The sequence below is a fragment of the Callorhinus ursinus genome, unplaced genomic scaffold (assembly GCF_003265705.2).
Source record: "Callorhinus ursinus isolate GAN/ISIS: 27379988/994484 unplaced genomic scaffold, GSC_fseal_2.0 scaffold37, whole genome shotgun sequence".
In the NCBI taxonomy this organism is placed as follows: Eukaryota; Metazoa; Chordata; class Mammalia; order Carnivora; family Otariidae; genus Callorhinus; species Callorhinus ursinus.
Window position 1 is genome coordinate 4205186 of NW_027397099.1, and position 15463 is coordinate 4220648.

At 37.9% G+C, this 15463-nt stretch overlaps 1 long non-coding RNA gene across 1 annotated transcript in view; it reads right to left on the minus strand.

Moving 5' to 3' along the window:
- Window positions 1-6845: 6845 nt before the first annotated feature.
- Window positions 6846-15463, minus strand: part of LOC141370531 (uncharacterized) — an 88351-nt gene continuing 79733 nt past the window's right edge. The window contains exons 2-3 of the long non-coding RNA XR_012374617.1: window positions 13727-13989; window positions 6846-6986 (exon numbers count right to left, since the gene is read on the minus strand). This is a non-coding gene — a long non-coding RNA (uncharacterized lncRNA). The remainder of the gene's footprint in view (window positions 6987-13726; window positions 13990-15463) is intronic.

Genomic DNA, 15463 nt, shown 5'->3' on the forward strand with positions numbered 1-15463 from the left:
TCAAAGTTAATTTTTTTTGAATCTTTCTTTTTCCCTTTTTCAACCAACAGCTTATCAATCCCTTTTTTAAAACATTTTTATTTTTCATTTTTAGAGTCATATTCTATCCCTTCATAGTAGTTACCCTTATTTTTGGCATATATATATAAGTTGTTCTCTCTTTAAAATTTTGAGATACACTTTCTTCTAACAGATCAAAATATACCTAAATCACTAGAGTACGGCTTTGTTCTAGTCTCCTGCCTGATCACATTCTCTCCCTTTTATTTTTTTTTTAAATCTTCTTTTTTTCCAACTTATCATATCAATTCCTTTTGTAAAATCTTTTATAATTTTCATCTTTACAGTCATATTCCATCCCTTCATTGTATCAACCCTTATTTTGTACAGATATAAGTCTTTCTTTCTTTAAAATTTTAGGAGGCACTTTCTTCTAACAGACCAAAATACACCCAAATTCTAGTGTGTGGCCCTGATCTATGCACTAGCCTGATCATATTTGATCATATTCTGTTTTTTTTTGTTTTGTTCTGTTTGTGTTTGTTTTTATCTTTTTCTTTTTCTTTTTCTCTTTCTTTCCTTTTCTTTTCCCCTGGTTTCAGGTCTTTTCTGATTTGTTTAGAGTATATTTTCTGGGGAGATGTTAATCTGTTAGCATTTTCTTCTCTCATTCATCTGTTCTCCTCTGGACAAAATGACAAGATGAAAAAAATCACCTCAGCAAAAAGAACAAGAGGTAGTACCGTCTGCCAGGGACCTACTCAATACGGACATTAGTACGATGTCGGACCTAGAGTTCAGAATCATGACTTTAAAGATACTAGCTGGGCTTGAAAAAAGCATGGAAGTTATTAGAGAAACCCTTCCTGGAGAAATGAAAGAACTAAAATCTAACCAAGTCGAAATCAAAAAGGCTATTAATGACGTGCAAACAAAAATGGGGGCACTAACTGCTAGGATAAATGAGGCAGAAGAGAGAATTAGCGATATAGAAGAAGAAAGGATGGAAAATAAAGAAGCTGAGAAAAAGAGAGATCAACAACTACTGGATCATGAGGGCAGAAATGAGAGATAAGCGATACCATAAGGCGAAACATTAGAATAATTGAGATCCCAGAAGAAGAAAGAGAGAGAGGGGCAGAAGGTATATTGGAGCAAATTATAGCAGAGAACTTCCCTAATGTGGGGAAGGAAACAGGCATCAAAATCCAGGAGGCACAGAGAACCCCTCTCAAAAATCAATAAAAATAGGTCAACACCCTGACATCTAATAGTAAAACTTACGAGCCTCAGAGATAAAGATAAAATCTTGAAAGCAGCTCGGGAGAAGAGATATGTAACCTATAATGGTATAAACATTAGATTGGCAACAGACCTATCCACAGAGACCTGGCAGGCCAGAAAGGACTGGCATGATATCTTCAGAGCACTAAGCGAGAAAAATATGCAGCCAAGAATACTATATCCAGCTAGGCTGTCATTGAAAATAGAAAGAGAGATAAAAAGCTTCCAGGACAAACAAAAACTAAAGGAATTTGCAAATACAAAACCAGCCCTCCAAGAAATAGTGAAAGGGGTCCTCTAAGCAGACAGAGCCTAAAAGCAACACAGACCAGAAAGGAACACAGACAATATATACTAACAGTCACCTTACAGGCAATACAACAGCACTAAATTTATTATCTTTCAATAGTTACCCTGAATGTAAATGGGCTAAATGCCCCAATCAAAAGACACAGGCTATCAGATTGGATTAAAAAACAAGACCCATCCATATGCTGTCTGCAAGAGACTCATTTTAGACCCAAAGACACCCCCACATTGAAAGTGAGGGGTGGAAAACCATTTACCATGCTAATGGACACCAAAAGAAAGCTGAAGTGGCAATCCTTACATGAGACAAATTAGATTTTACACCAAAGACTGTAATAAGAGATGAGGAAGGACACTATATCCTACTTACAGGGTCTATCCAACAAGAAGACCTAACAATTGTAAATATCTATGCCTCTAACATGGGAGCAGCCAATTATATAAGGCAATTAATAACAAAAGAAAAGAAACATATGGACAACAATACAATAATAGTGGGGGATTTTCACACCCCCCTGACTGAAATGGACAGATCATCTAAGCAAAAGATCAACAAGGAAATAAAGACTTTAAATGACACACTGGACCAAATGGACTTCACAGACATATTCAGAACATTCCATCCCAAAGCAACGGAATACACATTCTTCTCTAGTGCCCATGGAACATTCTTCAGAATAGATCACATCCTAGGTCACAAATCAGGTCTCAACTGGTACCAAAAGACTGAGATTATTCCCTGATTCTTGTCAGACCACAATGCTTTGAAACTAGAACTCAATCACAAGAGGAAAGTCGGAAAGAACTCAAATACATGGAGGCTAAAGAGCATCCTACTAAAGAATGAATGGGTCAACCACGAAATTAAAGAAGAATTTAAAAAATTCATGGAAACCAATGAAAATGAAAACACAACTGTTCAAAATCTTTGGGATACAGCAAAGGTAGTCCTAAGAGGAAAGTATAAAAAGCTTGTATAGCAATACAAGCCTTTCTCAAGAAACAAGAAAGGTCTCAAATATACAACCTAACCCTACACCTAAAGGAGCTGGGGAAAAAAACAGCAAATAAAGCCTAAACCCAGCAGGAGAAGAGAAATAATAAAGATCAGAGCAGAAATCAATGAAATAGAAACCAAAAGAACAGTAGAACAGATCAACGAAACTACAAGCTGGTTCTTTGAAAGAATTAACAAGATTGATAAACCCCTGGCCAGACTTATCAAAAAGAAAAAGGACCCAAATCAACAAAAGCATGAATGAAAGAGGAGAGATCACAACCAACACCAAAGAAATACAAGCAATTATAAGAACACTCTTATGAGCAACTCTATGCCAGCATATTAGATAACCTGGAAGAAATGGATGCATTCCTAGAGAGGTATCAACTACCAAAACTGAACCAGGAAGAAACAGAAAACCTGAAGAGACCTATAAAACCACTAAGGATATTGAAGCAGTCATCAAAAATCTCCCAACAAACAAAAGCCCCAGGGCCAGATGGCTTCCGAGGGGAATTCTACCAAACAGTTCAAGAATTAATACCTATTCTCCTGAAACTGTTCCAAAAAATAGAAAGGGAAGGAAAACTTCCAAACTCATTTTATAAGGCCAGCATTACCTTAATCCCCAAACCACACAAAGACCCCATCAAAAAGGAGAATTATAGACCAATATCCTTGATGAACATGGATGCAAAAATTCTCACCAAAATACTAGCCAACAGGATCCAACAGTACTTTAAAAGGATTATTCACCACGACCAAGTGGGATTTAACCCTGGGCTGCAAGGTTGGTTCAACATCCGTATATCAATCAACATGATACAATACATTAACAAAAGAAAGAACAAGAATCATATGATCCTCTCAATAGATGCAGAAAAAGCATCTGACAAAGTACAGCATCCTTTCTTGATCAAAACTCTTCAGAGTATAGGGATAGAGGGTACATACCTCAATATCATAAAAGCCATCTATGAAAAACCTACAGCCAATATCATTCTCAATGGAGAAAAACTGAGCACTTTCCCCCTAAGGTCAGGAACGCGGCAGGGATGTCCACTATCACCACTGCTATTCCACATAGAATTAGAAGTCCTAGCCACAACAATCAGACAACAAAAAGAAATCAAAGGCATCCAAATTGGCAAAGAGGAAGTCAAACTCTCACTCTTTGCAGATGATATACTTTATATGGAAAACCCAAAAGACTCCACCCCAAAACTGCTAGAACTCATCCAGGAATTCAAAAGTAACAGGATATAAAATCAATGCACAGAAATCAGTGGCATTCCTATATACCAACAAGACAGAAGAGAGACAAATTAAGGAGTCGATCCCATTTACAATTGCACCCAAGACCATAAGATACATAGGAATAAATTTAACCAAAGAGGCAAAGGATCTGTACTCAAAAAACTATAAAATACTCATGAAAGAAATTGAGGAAGACACAAAGAAATGGAAAAACATTCCATGCTCATGAACTGGAAGAACAAACATTGTGAAGATGTCAATGCTACCTAGAGCAATCTACACATTCAATGCAATCCCCATCAAAATACCATCCACTTTTTTCAAAGAAATGGAACAAATAATCCTAAAATTTGAATGGAACCAGAAGAGACCCCGAATAACCAGGGGAATCTTGAAAAAGAAAAGCAAAGCTGGCGGCATCACAAATCCGGACTTCCAGCTCTATTACAAAGCTGTCATCATCAAGACAGTATGGTACTGGCACAAACACAGACACATAGATCAATGGAACAGAATCGAGAGCCCAGAAATGGACCCTCAACTCCATGGTCAACTCATCTTTGACAAAGCAGGAAAGAATGTCCAATGGCAAAAAGACAATCTCTTCCACAAATGGTGCTGGGAAAATTGGAGCCACATGCAGAAGAATGAAACCGGACCTTTTCCTTACACCACACACAAAAAGAGACTCCAAATGGTTGAAAGACCTAAATGTGAGACAGGAGTCCATCAAAATCCTAAAGGAGAACACAGGTAGCAATCTCTTCGACCTCAGCCGCAGCAACTTCTTCCTAGAAACATCACCAAAGGCAAGGGAAGCAAGGCAAAAATGAACTACTGGGATTTCATCAAGATAAAAAGCTTTTGCACAGCAAAAGAAACAGTCCACAAAACCAAAAGACAACCGACAGAATGGGAGAAAATATTTGCAAATGACATATCAGATAAAGGGCTAGTATCCAAAATCTACAAAGAACTTATCAAACTCAACACCCAAAGAACAAATGATCCAATCAAGAAATGGGCAGAAGACATGAACAGACATTTTTCCAAAGAAGACATCCAAATGGCCAACAGACACATGAAAAAGTGCTCAACATCGCTCGGCATCTGGGAAATCCAAATCAAAACCTCAATGAGATACCACCTCACACCAGTCAGAAAGGCTAAAATTAACAAGTCAGGAAACGACAGATGTTGGCAGGGATGCGGAGAAATGGAAACCCTCCTACACGGTTGGTGAGAATGCAAGCTGGTGCGACCACTCTGGAAAACAGTATGGAGGTTCTTCAATAAATTGAAAGCAGAGCTACCATATCACCCAGCAATTGCACTACTGGGTATTTACCACAAAGATACAAATGTAGGGATCCGAAGGGGTACGTGCACCCCAATGTTTATAGCAGTCAGGTCCATAGTAGCCAAACTGTGGGAAGAGCCAAGATGTCCATCGACAGATGAATGGATAAAGAAGAGGTGGTATATATACACAATGGAATATTATGCAGTCATCAAAAGGAATGAGATCTTGCCATTTGCAACGACGTGGATGGAACTGGAGGTGTTACGCTGAGTGAAATAAGTCAATCAGAGAAAGACATGTATCATATGACCTCACTGATATGAGGAATTCTTAATCTCAGGAAACAAACTGAGGGTTGCTGGAGTGGTTGAGGGGTGGGAGGGATGGGGTGGCTGGGTGATAGACACTGGGAAGGGTATGTGCTATGGTGAGCGCTGTGAATTGTGCAAGACTGTTGAATCACAGATCTGTACTTCTGCAACAAATAATGCAACATATGTTAAGAAAAAAGGAAAAGAAGAAAATAGCAGGAGGGGAAGAATGAAGGGGAGTAAGTCGGACGGGGAGACCAACCATGAGAGATGATGGACTCTGTAAAACAAACTGAGGGTTGTAGAGGGGAGGGGGGTGTGGGGTGGGTTAGCCTGGTGATGGGTATTAAAGAGGGCACATTCTGTGTGGAGCACTGGGTGTTATGCACAGACAATGAATCATGGAACACTACATCAAAAACTAATGATGTAATGTATGGTGACTAACATAACAATAAAAAAATTTAAAGATTAAAAAAATAAAAAATAAAACGCAGAACCAAAAAAAAAAAAAAGTTTTGGGGAATGAAATCACCAAGTTACCTGTTTTTTTTCTACAGTCCACTTGAAATTTCTCAATTTTACAATTTTTACATGAAATATCATCATACTCTGCCATGAATCAGATGGACAATTTAACTATTTAAATTGCCTTATTATAAATGCCTTCAGTCCAACCTTCATAAAGGTTGATATTCTTGGGTGGGACACATTTTTTCCATAAATCTGATGTTCTTGTTAATGTATTCATAATGTTTTTCATAAATGTGTTCATAAAGTTTCTTCAATCCCCAATTTCAAAATTGGAGTGTTCTGTATTTCCAGCATATTTAGCCATTGCTATGTTGAATCATGAAATTGACAATTATTGGTCAACACAGTTCAACCTAATTCTAATTTATTTAATTTGGATTTTAAGAGACAAAGCAGAAGTACTGTCAATTAAACACTTTCCTCTCAAACACTTTCCTCTCTACCACAATCTGAAGTGTAATTTTGTACTAAGGATATTCTTTCATCATTCTGAAAATGTATACCTGAATCTGCCTTTAAGACTAACTTTTCATCAGGGTGCCTGGGTCGATATGTTGGTTGGGCATCGGACTCTTGATTTGGGTTCAGGTCATGATCTCAGGGTCATGAGATCGATCCCCACATCCGGCTCGGCACTGAGTGTAGAGCCTACTTAAGATGCTCTCTTTCCCTCTTTCCCTCCCTCTGTCCCTACCCCTGCCACTCTCTCTCTCTCTCTAAAATAATTAATTAGAAAAAGACTAACTTTTCATTATTTTGACTCAGCAATTCTTGAATAGCCACCCAACCCAACCTTGAGGAAACCACAGTTTACATGCGAAGTCAAGGATGACATTCAAAGGCAGGATGAATATACACATCTTTTATTTTCTTCTCAATATTCTTTAAATTCTACTTCAAGTGGCTTTAAGGAATTTTATATAGAAAGTGCTTATAATTCTCTTACCATGTGGCACAGAGCCCTAAGGAATGCAGAAAAATTCAGCTCCTGCAAATATCAGGAATAGAATAAAAAAAATTGTAAATGGTAAATAAAATCTTTCCACAATACTTTTTGAATAGCATCTAGTTATCAAGAAGATGTGGACAGAAATTTCAGAGAAGAGTTTTATTTTGTCAATATAAAAAAGAAAACACTATCTAGAATAATTTACTATGAAATATTAATTTAACCAATGTTCAAAGCTTAAATTTCTAACTTGCAGAGATTCCACGTGATACGTGTTTATCTTTTACTGGTTAATTCCTTCCCAGACTTAACCAATATGAAATACTTCTCATTTTCCATATTGCCTGCTATTACTATTCATTTGACCCTCATGGCTGTCTTGTCTTGCTAATTTTGATACATACATAACCTCATCTACTAATTCAGTACTCCTTAAGGAGAGAGACTATGTCTTAAATATCTTTGTTTCTCTCTCAAATTCTTGTACACTGGAAACAGCCTTGCACACCAGAAGTTTTGTCTCTTGTTTAAATCAACTATTTTTCCCCTTGACCACTTCAGTTGTTCCCATGTTCTATCTCTGCTATTTCTAGAGAGGCAACGGCTAAACAATATACAGTGGTCTGGGTACTGGCTCACCACAGTTTTATTCCAAACCTCTAACTCAGGTGATACACAGATTCAGGCACTTGAAGCAGCTGTGTTCAATGCAATCATAAAATGCATATAGGTACTACATATTTCAGAAAATAATCAGGCATTAGCTCAAAATACCTGATGGCCAGTTAAGATATTCCATGTCTTAATTTTAGTAGTATAAAAATATTTAATATTGTTAATCTTCCAGAACTATATTAAGATCCATGTATGAATTGAGTCACTTTAAAGAAATTCACTCTGTGGGAAGATATAAACCTAAGAAATTCAAGTATTTTGGTTTTATTTCTGTTTTTTCTTTGTTTTGGGGGGGGTGGGGCAGAGGGACAGGGAGAGAGAATCTTAAGCATGCTTTACACCCAGCGTGGAGCCCAACATGGGGCTCATTCTCACGACCATGAGATCATGACCCAAGGTGAAATCAAGAGCCCCATGTTGAACTGACTGAGCCACCCAGGCACCCCTGGACAGATTTTCAAGGCTGAAATCTAAGGCAATTGTTCAGGTAATTAAAGCTAAAAATCATAATAATCATCTAAATAATTAAAATTATATATTGATTATTATCTAGTTGTGGACACCTGAACCTGAGATTCACTTCCTGTTTCTATCACTATCTTAAGTTGGGTGGACTTGGAATAGTAACTTAGTCTCTCCAATTGTGTTTTCTTGTATCTGGATAAACTCCTACTACACGTACATCTACTTGAGAGAGAGATTTTGAAAAACTACAAGAGGGTCTCTCAACCTTGGCATTGACATTTTGGGCCTGATAATTCTTTGTTGCAATAACATACATTGTGGGACATTCAGCAACATGTCTGGTCTCTACCCACCAAATGCCAGGAGCATACACACACACACACACACACACACACACACACCACAGTTGTATCAGAAATGTCTCTAGACATTGCCAAATGTCCTTTTTTGGGGGAGTGGGTGGCCAAAGTCACCCCCAGCCCCAGTTGAGAAAGACTGAATTGTTTACATAAAAGCCTTCATTTATATATCAAATATATACAGATTACTTAGTATGTGCCAGACACTGTGGCCAAGTCAAATAAAATGTGATTCATGTCCTCAAATAGTTTACAGCCTAGTAGGGCAGACAGATAAACAAATCAATATTTGCAGTGATGGCAGTTTGGGAGCATGTTGGGGAGGAGGGGTGAGGAGCATAACATTTAGATATTAAAGAGTAGAAGCCACAGGAATTGGTGATTAAATAGATGTGGGGAACAAGTAAAGGGAGGAGGAAAAATAAATGTCAACATTGGTTTGTTATTTAGTACCTAAGTCAAGGAGTTTTTCCACAAAAATAGGAACATTTCCCAGAAGAAAATTCACACCACCTCAGTGTTCATAAAATAAATATTGACTTCATTGTGACTGCTTGAATTTTAACCAGTGGGAGAACACACTTAGACAAACTACTCCATTTCTTCCATCCAATTTGTGCTACTATCATCAGAATTATCAAGACCAGGGGTGCCTAGGTGGCTCAGTCCGTTAAGCATCTGCCTTCGGCTCGGGTCAGATCCCAGGGTCCTGGGATCAAGCCCAGCATCAAGCTCCCTGCTCAACAGGGAGTCTGCTTCTCCCTCTCCCCTCCCCCCACTCACGCTTGCTCTTTATTTCTCCCTCTCTGAAATAAAATCTTAAAAAAAAGAATTATCAAGACCAAAGGGGTTATTTCCCACTCTGTAATTGCAATATCAAGGTCCACAAAAATGGCAGAAATGTGGTAAGGAACAACATTTACCATTTATGGTTTATTTCACTCACTGAAGAACACATCATTTGAACATCACCTAAGAGGTTTTTTTTGGTATCAACTTTGAAAGCCCAAGTCAAATGTTTCTGTCCCAATGCCAGAAGAAAACAAAACTTAAACCAGGACAAGAAACCACCTTCCCCCACAACAGTGGAGATGTGTCACTTTTCAGAATACTATCTGCACATGAGGTCTGCACAGAAGCAACTCTATTAGCTCCCCCTTGCCATGGTACAGCAGGACAAACAACTATCCCTTTATCTCATGGCACCTTCTAGTTTGTATGAAACCAGGATAGCACCATTTCAAGACACATAACATAGCATTCATTAGAGGAGAGCTAGTTAGAGGCTGCTAATGGGACCCTTTGGCTTCTGGTCCTGCTGAGGTATTTGGAGGAGGTCCAAGAACCGAACCACAGTGATTTTAGATGAAGTTTTCTTTGCAAATACATGTTACCCAACACCCCAAAATATATGAAAGCCATCCTAGTTTTCAGAGTTTACAAGCTCCCTGACAATAGAATTCTGTGTGGAAATATCTAAATTCAAATAACAAAGACAATTTGAGAGGATCAAAAATAGAAACATTATTGGCATATTAAAACATTTTAGTTACTTAAGAATTCACATTTCTAAGAAAAGCAGCCTTATTAAGCGACATTTGCTCAATAGGCAATTTTCCCCCATTTCATTTTCATAAATAGATCCCTTTGAAATGCATTTCCCCTAACAAAGACTGCACATTAACAATAAATGATACATCTTCAAATTTTAATTAATGTCAAGAGCTTTATTTTGCTTCCAAGCAACTTACAGAAACATGTTAATATAATTTAATTTAGGGGGTAGGCATTTGTTTTCTATTTTTAAAAAGGTGTTTCTGAAATTCTGGCCCTGTCAACATTATTTAAACATTCTTGTTCCATGCCTCAATATAATAAGTTAAATCGGCATTTTAATTGTGCCCATGCTTTGTGGTTCCTGGAAGTACAAAAAGATTCTCTATGAGCACACGACATCCCCCAAAAGAAAAACCCTAGTGAGTGATTAATTGCTAGTCTGGAAGATATAAATATGTCTCTCAATAAAGATAGTATGGACTGCTGAAACCTCTAGCCTTATACATCTCTGTAGGGCACCTTAATTTAGCAAATATCTTTCTAATTCAAACAAGATTCTGGCTCTAGCGTTCATGGACAACTCCAGGATACACCATTCCTCTACTGATCAGCATATTTATTTTAACTAGCATCATTTTGTACATGCACAAGTATCAGAGGGAAATTGGGCTTTTTTGTGTAAATATATAGAAATCTCAAGGTGTTTCTGCTCCTTAAGAAAGGAAGAATTACAAATGATGGAGAATAACCTTAAGTCTTTTTAAAGTACCATCTTTATATACAGTATTTTAGGTTACACTCTGATATCACTCATGCTTCATTCTGAGTTAAAGGTTTGGCAGAGACTATTCTTTTATAAACTAAGACATGAACAAGCAGTTGAATTTGGCTATGCCAGAACCAAGTAGCTACCATTATCACGAGAAGGGAGAGAAGCTTAGAGAAAGGACTTGTTGGCCACTTCCCTTACCTCCAAATAGTTAACACAAGAATTGATCTAACTTCTAGAACTGTTTCTACAAGACCAAAGTAAGAACAATTATACCAATCTTTTGAACCAGAAATTGCAAAGTCAACTAATTTGAAAACAGAGATGACTACCAGAACTCAAGACTAGAAACTGGCTCTTTTAAATTAGAGAAATATCATGTGTAGCTTTTTTAGTTAATGCTTTGTATTCATGATCATAGCATTCATTGCCGAACTAAATACCACATCTCCTTCACACGACCAGTATGTTTTTTTTACAAAGGGTATCAGGGGACAAAATTATCATAGATCATCGTGGCCAGTCTAGAAATCTAGGTTATCACTATTCCTCATCATTCCATTTAAAACAGGATGAAAGTAAGTGTCCCTAAAAGCCAACACAAGTTTGGCCAAGGGGAAAAAAAGTCATTCATATTCAGACTTCTACTCTATTGCTATTTGTATTTCTAGCTGACCCTGTCAGACAGAGATTTTAAGCATGATCATCACACATAATTCCAAGGATTAAATCACTCATCGAACAGTTGGAGGTCTGTGGTAGACTGCAAAAATGGCCACAATATTTTAGCACCTCCCATCAAGAGGTACAGAATATTTTTCGACCCCTTGAATCTGGAGTGGTCTTGTAGCCTGGGCCCACAAAATGCACAAAAACGGCAATATACCAATTCTGAGCCTAGGCCTCAAAAGGCCCAGCAGCTTCCATCCTCAAACTGTACCTACCATGGGAACAGACCCAAGCTAGCCTGTTAGAGATTGAGAGCCCATGTGGCAAACAGCCCCAGTCATCCTAGCTGTCCCAGATGTGGCCATTACAAACCAGTAAGCCCAGGCAATCTATCAGCTGACTATACATGCATAAGCAAGCCCAGCCAGGATTAGCCAAGCTTATCCTACACCAGAGGAAGTACCCAGTTTAACCCAATCAACACTGTCAACCAGCAATATTATGAGCTTAAATAAATAGGTATTTTTTAAGCCACTAAGTTTTGGGGTTGTAATGCATAAATATATAACTCATAAAGGTCCTATAACATCTTAACTAAATCTTCTCAGACTCTATGCTCCAATTCAAGTTTCCCACTATGTCTATAGTCTTTACCAGGTACTAGTGTACATACTCTGTTTACCTAGTTTTGTTTTGTTTTGTTTTAAGATTTATTTATTTACTTGGGAGAGAGAGAGAGACAGAGGGTGTGAGCACAGGAAGGGCTGAGGGAGAGGACAGAAGCAAATTCCCTGCTGAGTGCAGAGCCCAATGCAGGGCTCGATCTCACAACTCTGAGATCATGACCTAAGCTGAAATCAAGAGTTGGATACTTAAGCAACTGAGCCACCCAGTTGCGCTGACCTAGTTCCTTTTTTTTTTTTAAGATTTCTTTATCTGAAAGAGAGAGTGAGCATGAGCAGGGGCAGAGGGAGAAGGAGATAGAATAGACTCCCTGCCGAGGAGAGAGCCTGATGTAGGGCTTGGGGGTTCAATCCCAGGACCTGAGCTGAAGGCAGACACTTAACCAACTAAGCCAACCAGGTGCCCCCCCACCCCGACCTAGTTCCTTTTGATACCATTTTTTTAACAAAATTTAGCAATTAGCTAAATTATGCCCAGTATGATTTTCTAAAGTATGTCTAAATACTTGTGATTCACATACAAATGCCCTGAAGGCAGAAACCATGTTTTACATTTATTTTGTATTTTCCAATATACGTATTAAATAAATATTTGGTTTGATTTGAAAATAGCTTAAGTTTGCAAGACCTTTAAATTCCATAAGCTATACTTACCTTACTTGTAACATGTATTATTAGCCTATTTCACCACAAAAAAGATTGAGTAATTTTTAAACTTCCACATTATTTTACAAATATAACAAATTTCATAGTAAGAAAACAGAAACTAATTAAAATTTAATACTTCTACATATAGCAAAAGATACAAAAACATAATTAAGACCACAACTAGAGAAAACAGTTATGATGTGTTTAACCAAGAGCTAAAACTCCTAATATACAAAGAGCTCCCATAAAGGAATAGAAAAAGATAAACAATCTAAAATAAAACAAAGAAAGATATAAATTGGTATATTCAGAAGTACAAAGAAAAATAAAACCTGTGAAAAAATGCTTAATCTCACAATCAGGAAATGTAAATTAAAATAAGGAGATGTTTATCCATCAAATCATCAAAAATTAATAAAATTAAGTAAGATCCAGTATTGGTGACTATATAGGGAATTTGGCCTTCTTACACATTCTTGATAGGAGTATAAAGTGTTATAGGTTTTAGTACACTTGGGCCATATCTATCAAAATGTTAATGGGGCACGTGCTTTTTGAACCAAAAATATTCACTGAAACCTTCTTTTTAGTATTAAAAAACTGGAAAGTCAAATCATCATCAATACTCTTAAGGTAAATATTGATTCATCCATCTATGGAAAGTACACAAAAATTTAGGAGAATCTGATACAGTTCTATGCACTGACATGATAAGATTAAGAAATTTTAAGTTTAAAAGGAAGGTTGCCCAAGAAATATATAATATCATTTTTTTAAAAAAATAATAAGTACATAAATGCATAGAAAGAAGGTTGGAATGATATGCATTAAAAAAGCCACTATTAGTGTGGTTGTGAGAGTGGAGGAAGAACACTACTTTCTTCTGTATCAACTGAATTTCCCAGAAGCACTGATTTATGTGACTGGTGTATAATGTGTTTATAGTACACATACCTCGGCAGCAGAAAGGGGCAGAGCATAGATGGAGTCATATAAGGAGCCAGAGAAAGAGCTGTGCCTTCATGGAGGAAGCCTCCACTTTCACCCTGGTTCAAAGCAGTGGAGTGGTCGGCACTGCACACAGATGGGAGCAGAAACTAGCACTGGGTGCCCTCGTAACATGACTGCCTCAATGTCAGAGGAGATAATGGGCAGTTAGCTGCATGGGGGACCCAGTGTTTCACCTCTCCGAACCACACAGGGCAACCTCCTGGAATCTGAAATTAAGAGAAACAAGACAAGCCTTTGAAAGTTAAACATGAACATCAATACAAACTGGCTCAAAGGAGAGAAGAGAGGCCACCTGAAATACTAACAAAGTTAGCAGTTATATTCACCAAGTGATCTCCTATTCCAAGCACCAAGGACTTTCACACACTGTATCTCAGTTAATCTTCACAACCCCTTGCTTTTTGTTTTGTTTTGTTTTCAAAGATTTTATTTATTTACTTGAGAGAGAGAGAGAGCACGAGTGGGGTGAGGGGCAGGAGGAGAAGCAGACTCCCTGCTGAGTGGGTAGCCCAAGGCAGGGCTCGATCCCAGGACTCTGAGATCATGACCTGACCTGAAGACAGATGCTTAACCGATACCCAGGCACCCCAACCCTTTGTTGTTTTTAATTTAGTGAAGGCAAATGAGCTTAGAGAGGTTAACAAAATTAGCAAGGGTCACATAGCTTATATGAGGCAGTGCCAGGGATTTGAACCCAGCTCTGTTTAATTCCACACCTATTTTCTTAACTAACATGCTCTCTCCTGTAACAGGGGCAAAAAGGCCTCTGGGTCAGCAATACTTAACTGTATCCTTGCTGTATGTATCAATATAGCCATGGATAAAATGCATCAATTAAAAAAAGCATTCTTAGCCATGGAAGCAAAGAACAAAGGGTTTCAGACCAGCATAGGTGATAATGGTGCGTTTTCAAATACTTCAAGAGCAGCAATGACTCTGATCCAAGGATCTATTTGGTTCAAGTAGCAGGCCAACTAGGCCACAAAATTTACACAAGAAATCAGTTTTTTCAGGATAAAGGTCTGTCAGGATAAAGGCCAGGGCCTAGACTATAGATTCACCAAGGTAATATCACCTCAGGAGACCTCCTTAAAAAACAAACAGTTCCTCCATGGGTCCACAGTGAGCCAATTTCCCCCCTTTTGGAAACTCTATGTTATATTTCCACCACCTTTTGCTGATCCAGGACTGCTCTGAATTCACACAAGGCATTGATGAAGAATATAGATCACAAATCTATCACTAACGTAGGTCAACTGGATTCTCCCAGGTTTTCCCACAGACCCAGAGATAATACATAAAAATTGGGGCAAGTAGAGTGAGAGAAAGAAGTTGCAGCAAAGAGTACTGTGTCCTTAAGCTTAAGGAATGGATTTATGAAACAATTGTGGCAGAACACACTGATAGAAAATTCATGGACACTTTTATCTGTTTCATATATTTTTTTGGTCTACGTCAGATTTTGTTTTTGAAGAAGAATGGGTTCCACTGCTTTACACAAAAAATTTGAACACCAGTGACATAGAAGGAGAGGATGGCAGATGAGTTTAGTCAAGTAATGACTATGGTTTCCTTGGAAATCAATTCTCAGGCATTCATGACTATGGTTGATTGAGATATGTGGTTGGCAAATGGATTCCAAGGAGTTCTCCAGAGGGGCTCTATCCCAGTATTCGCCAA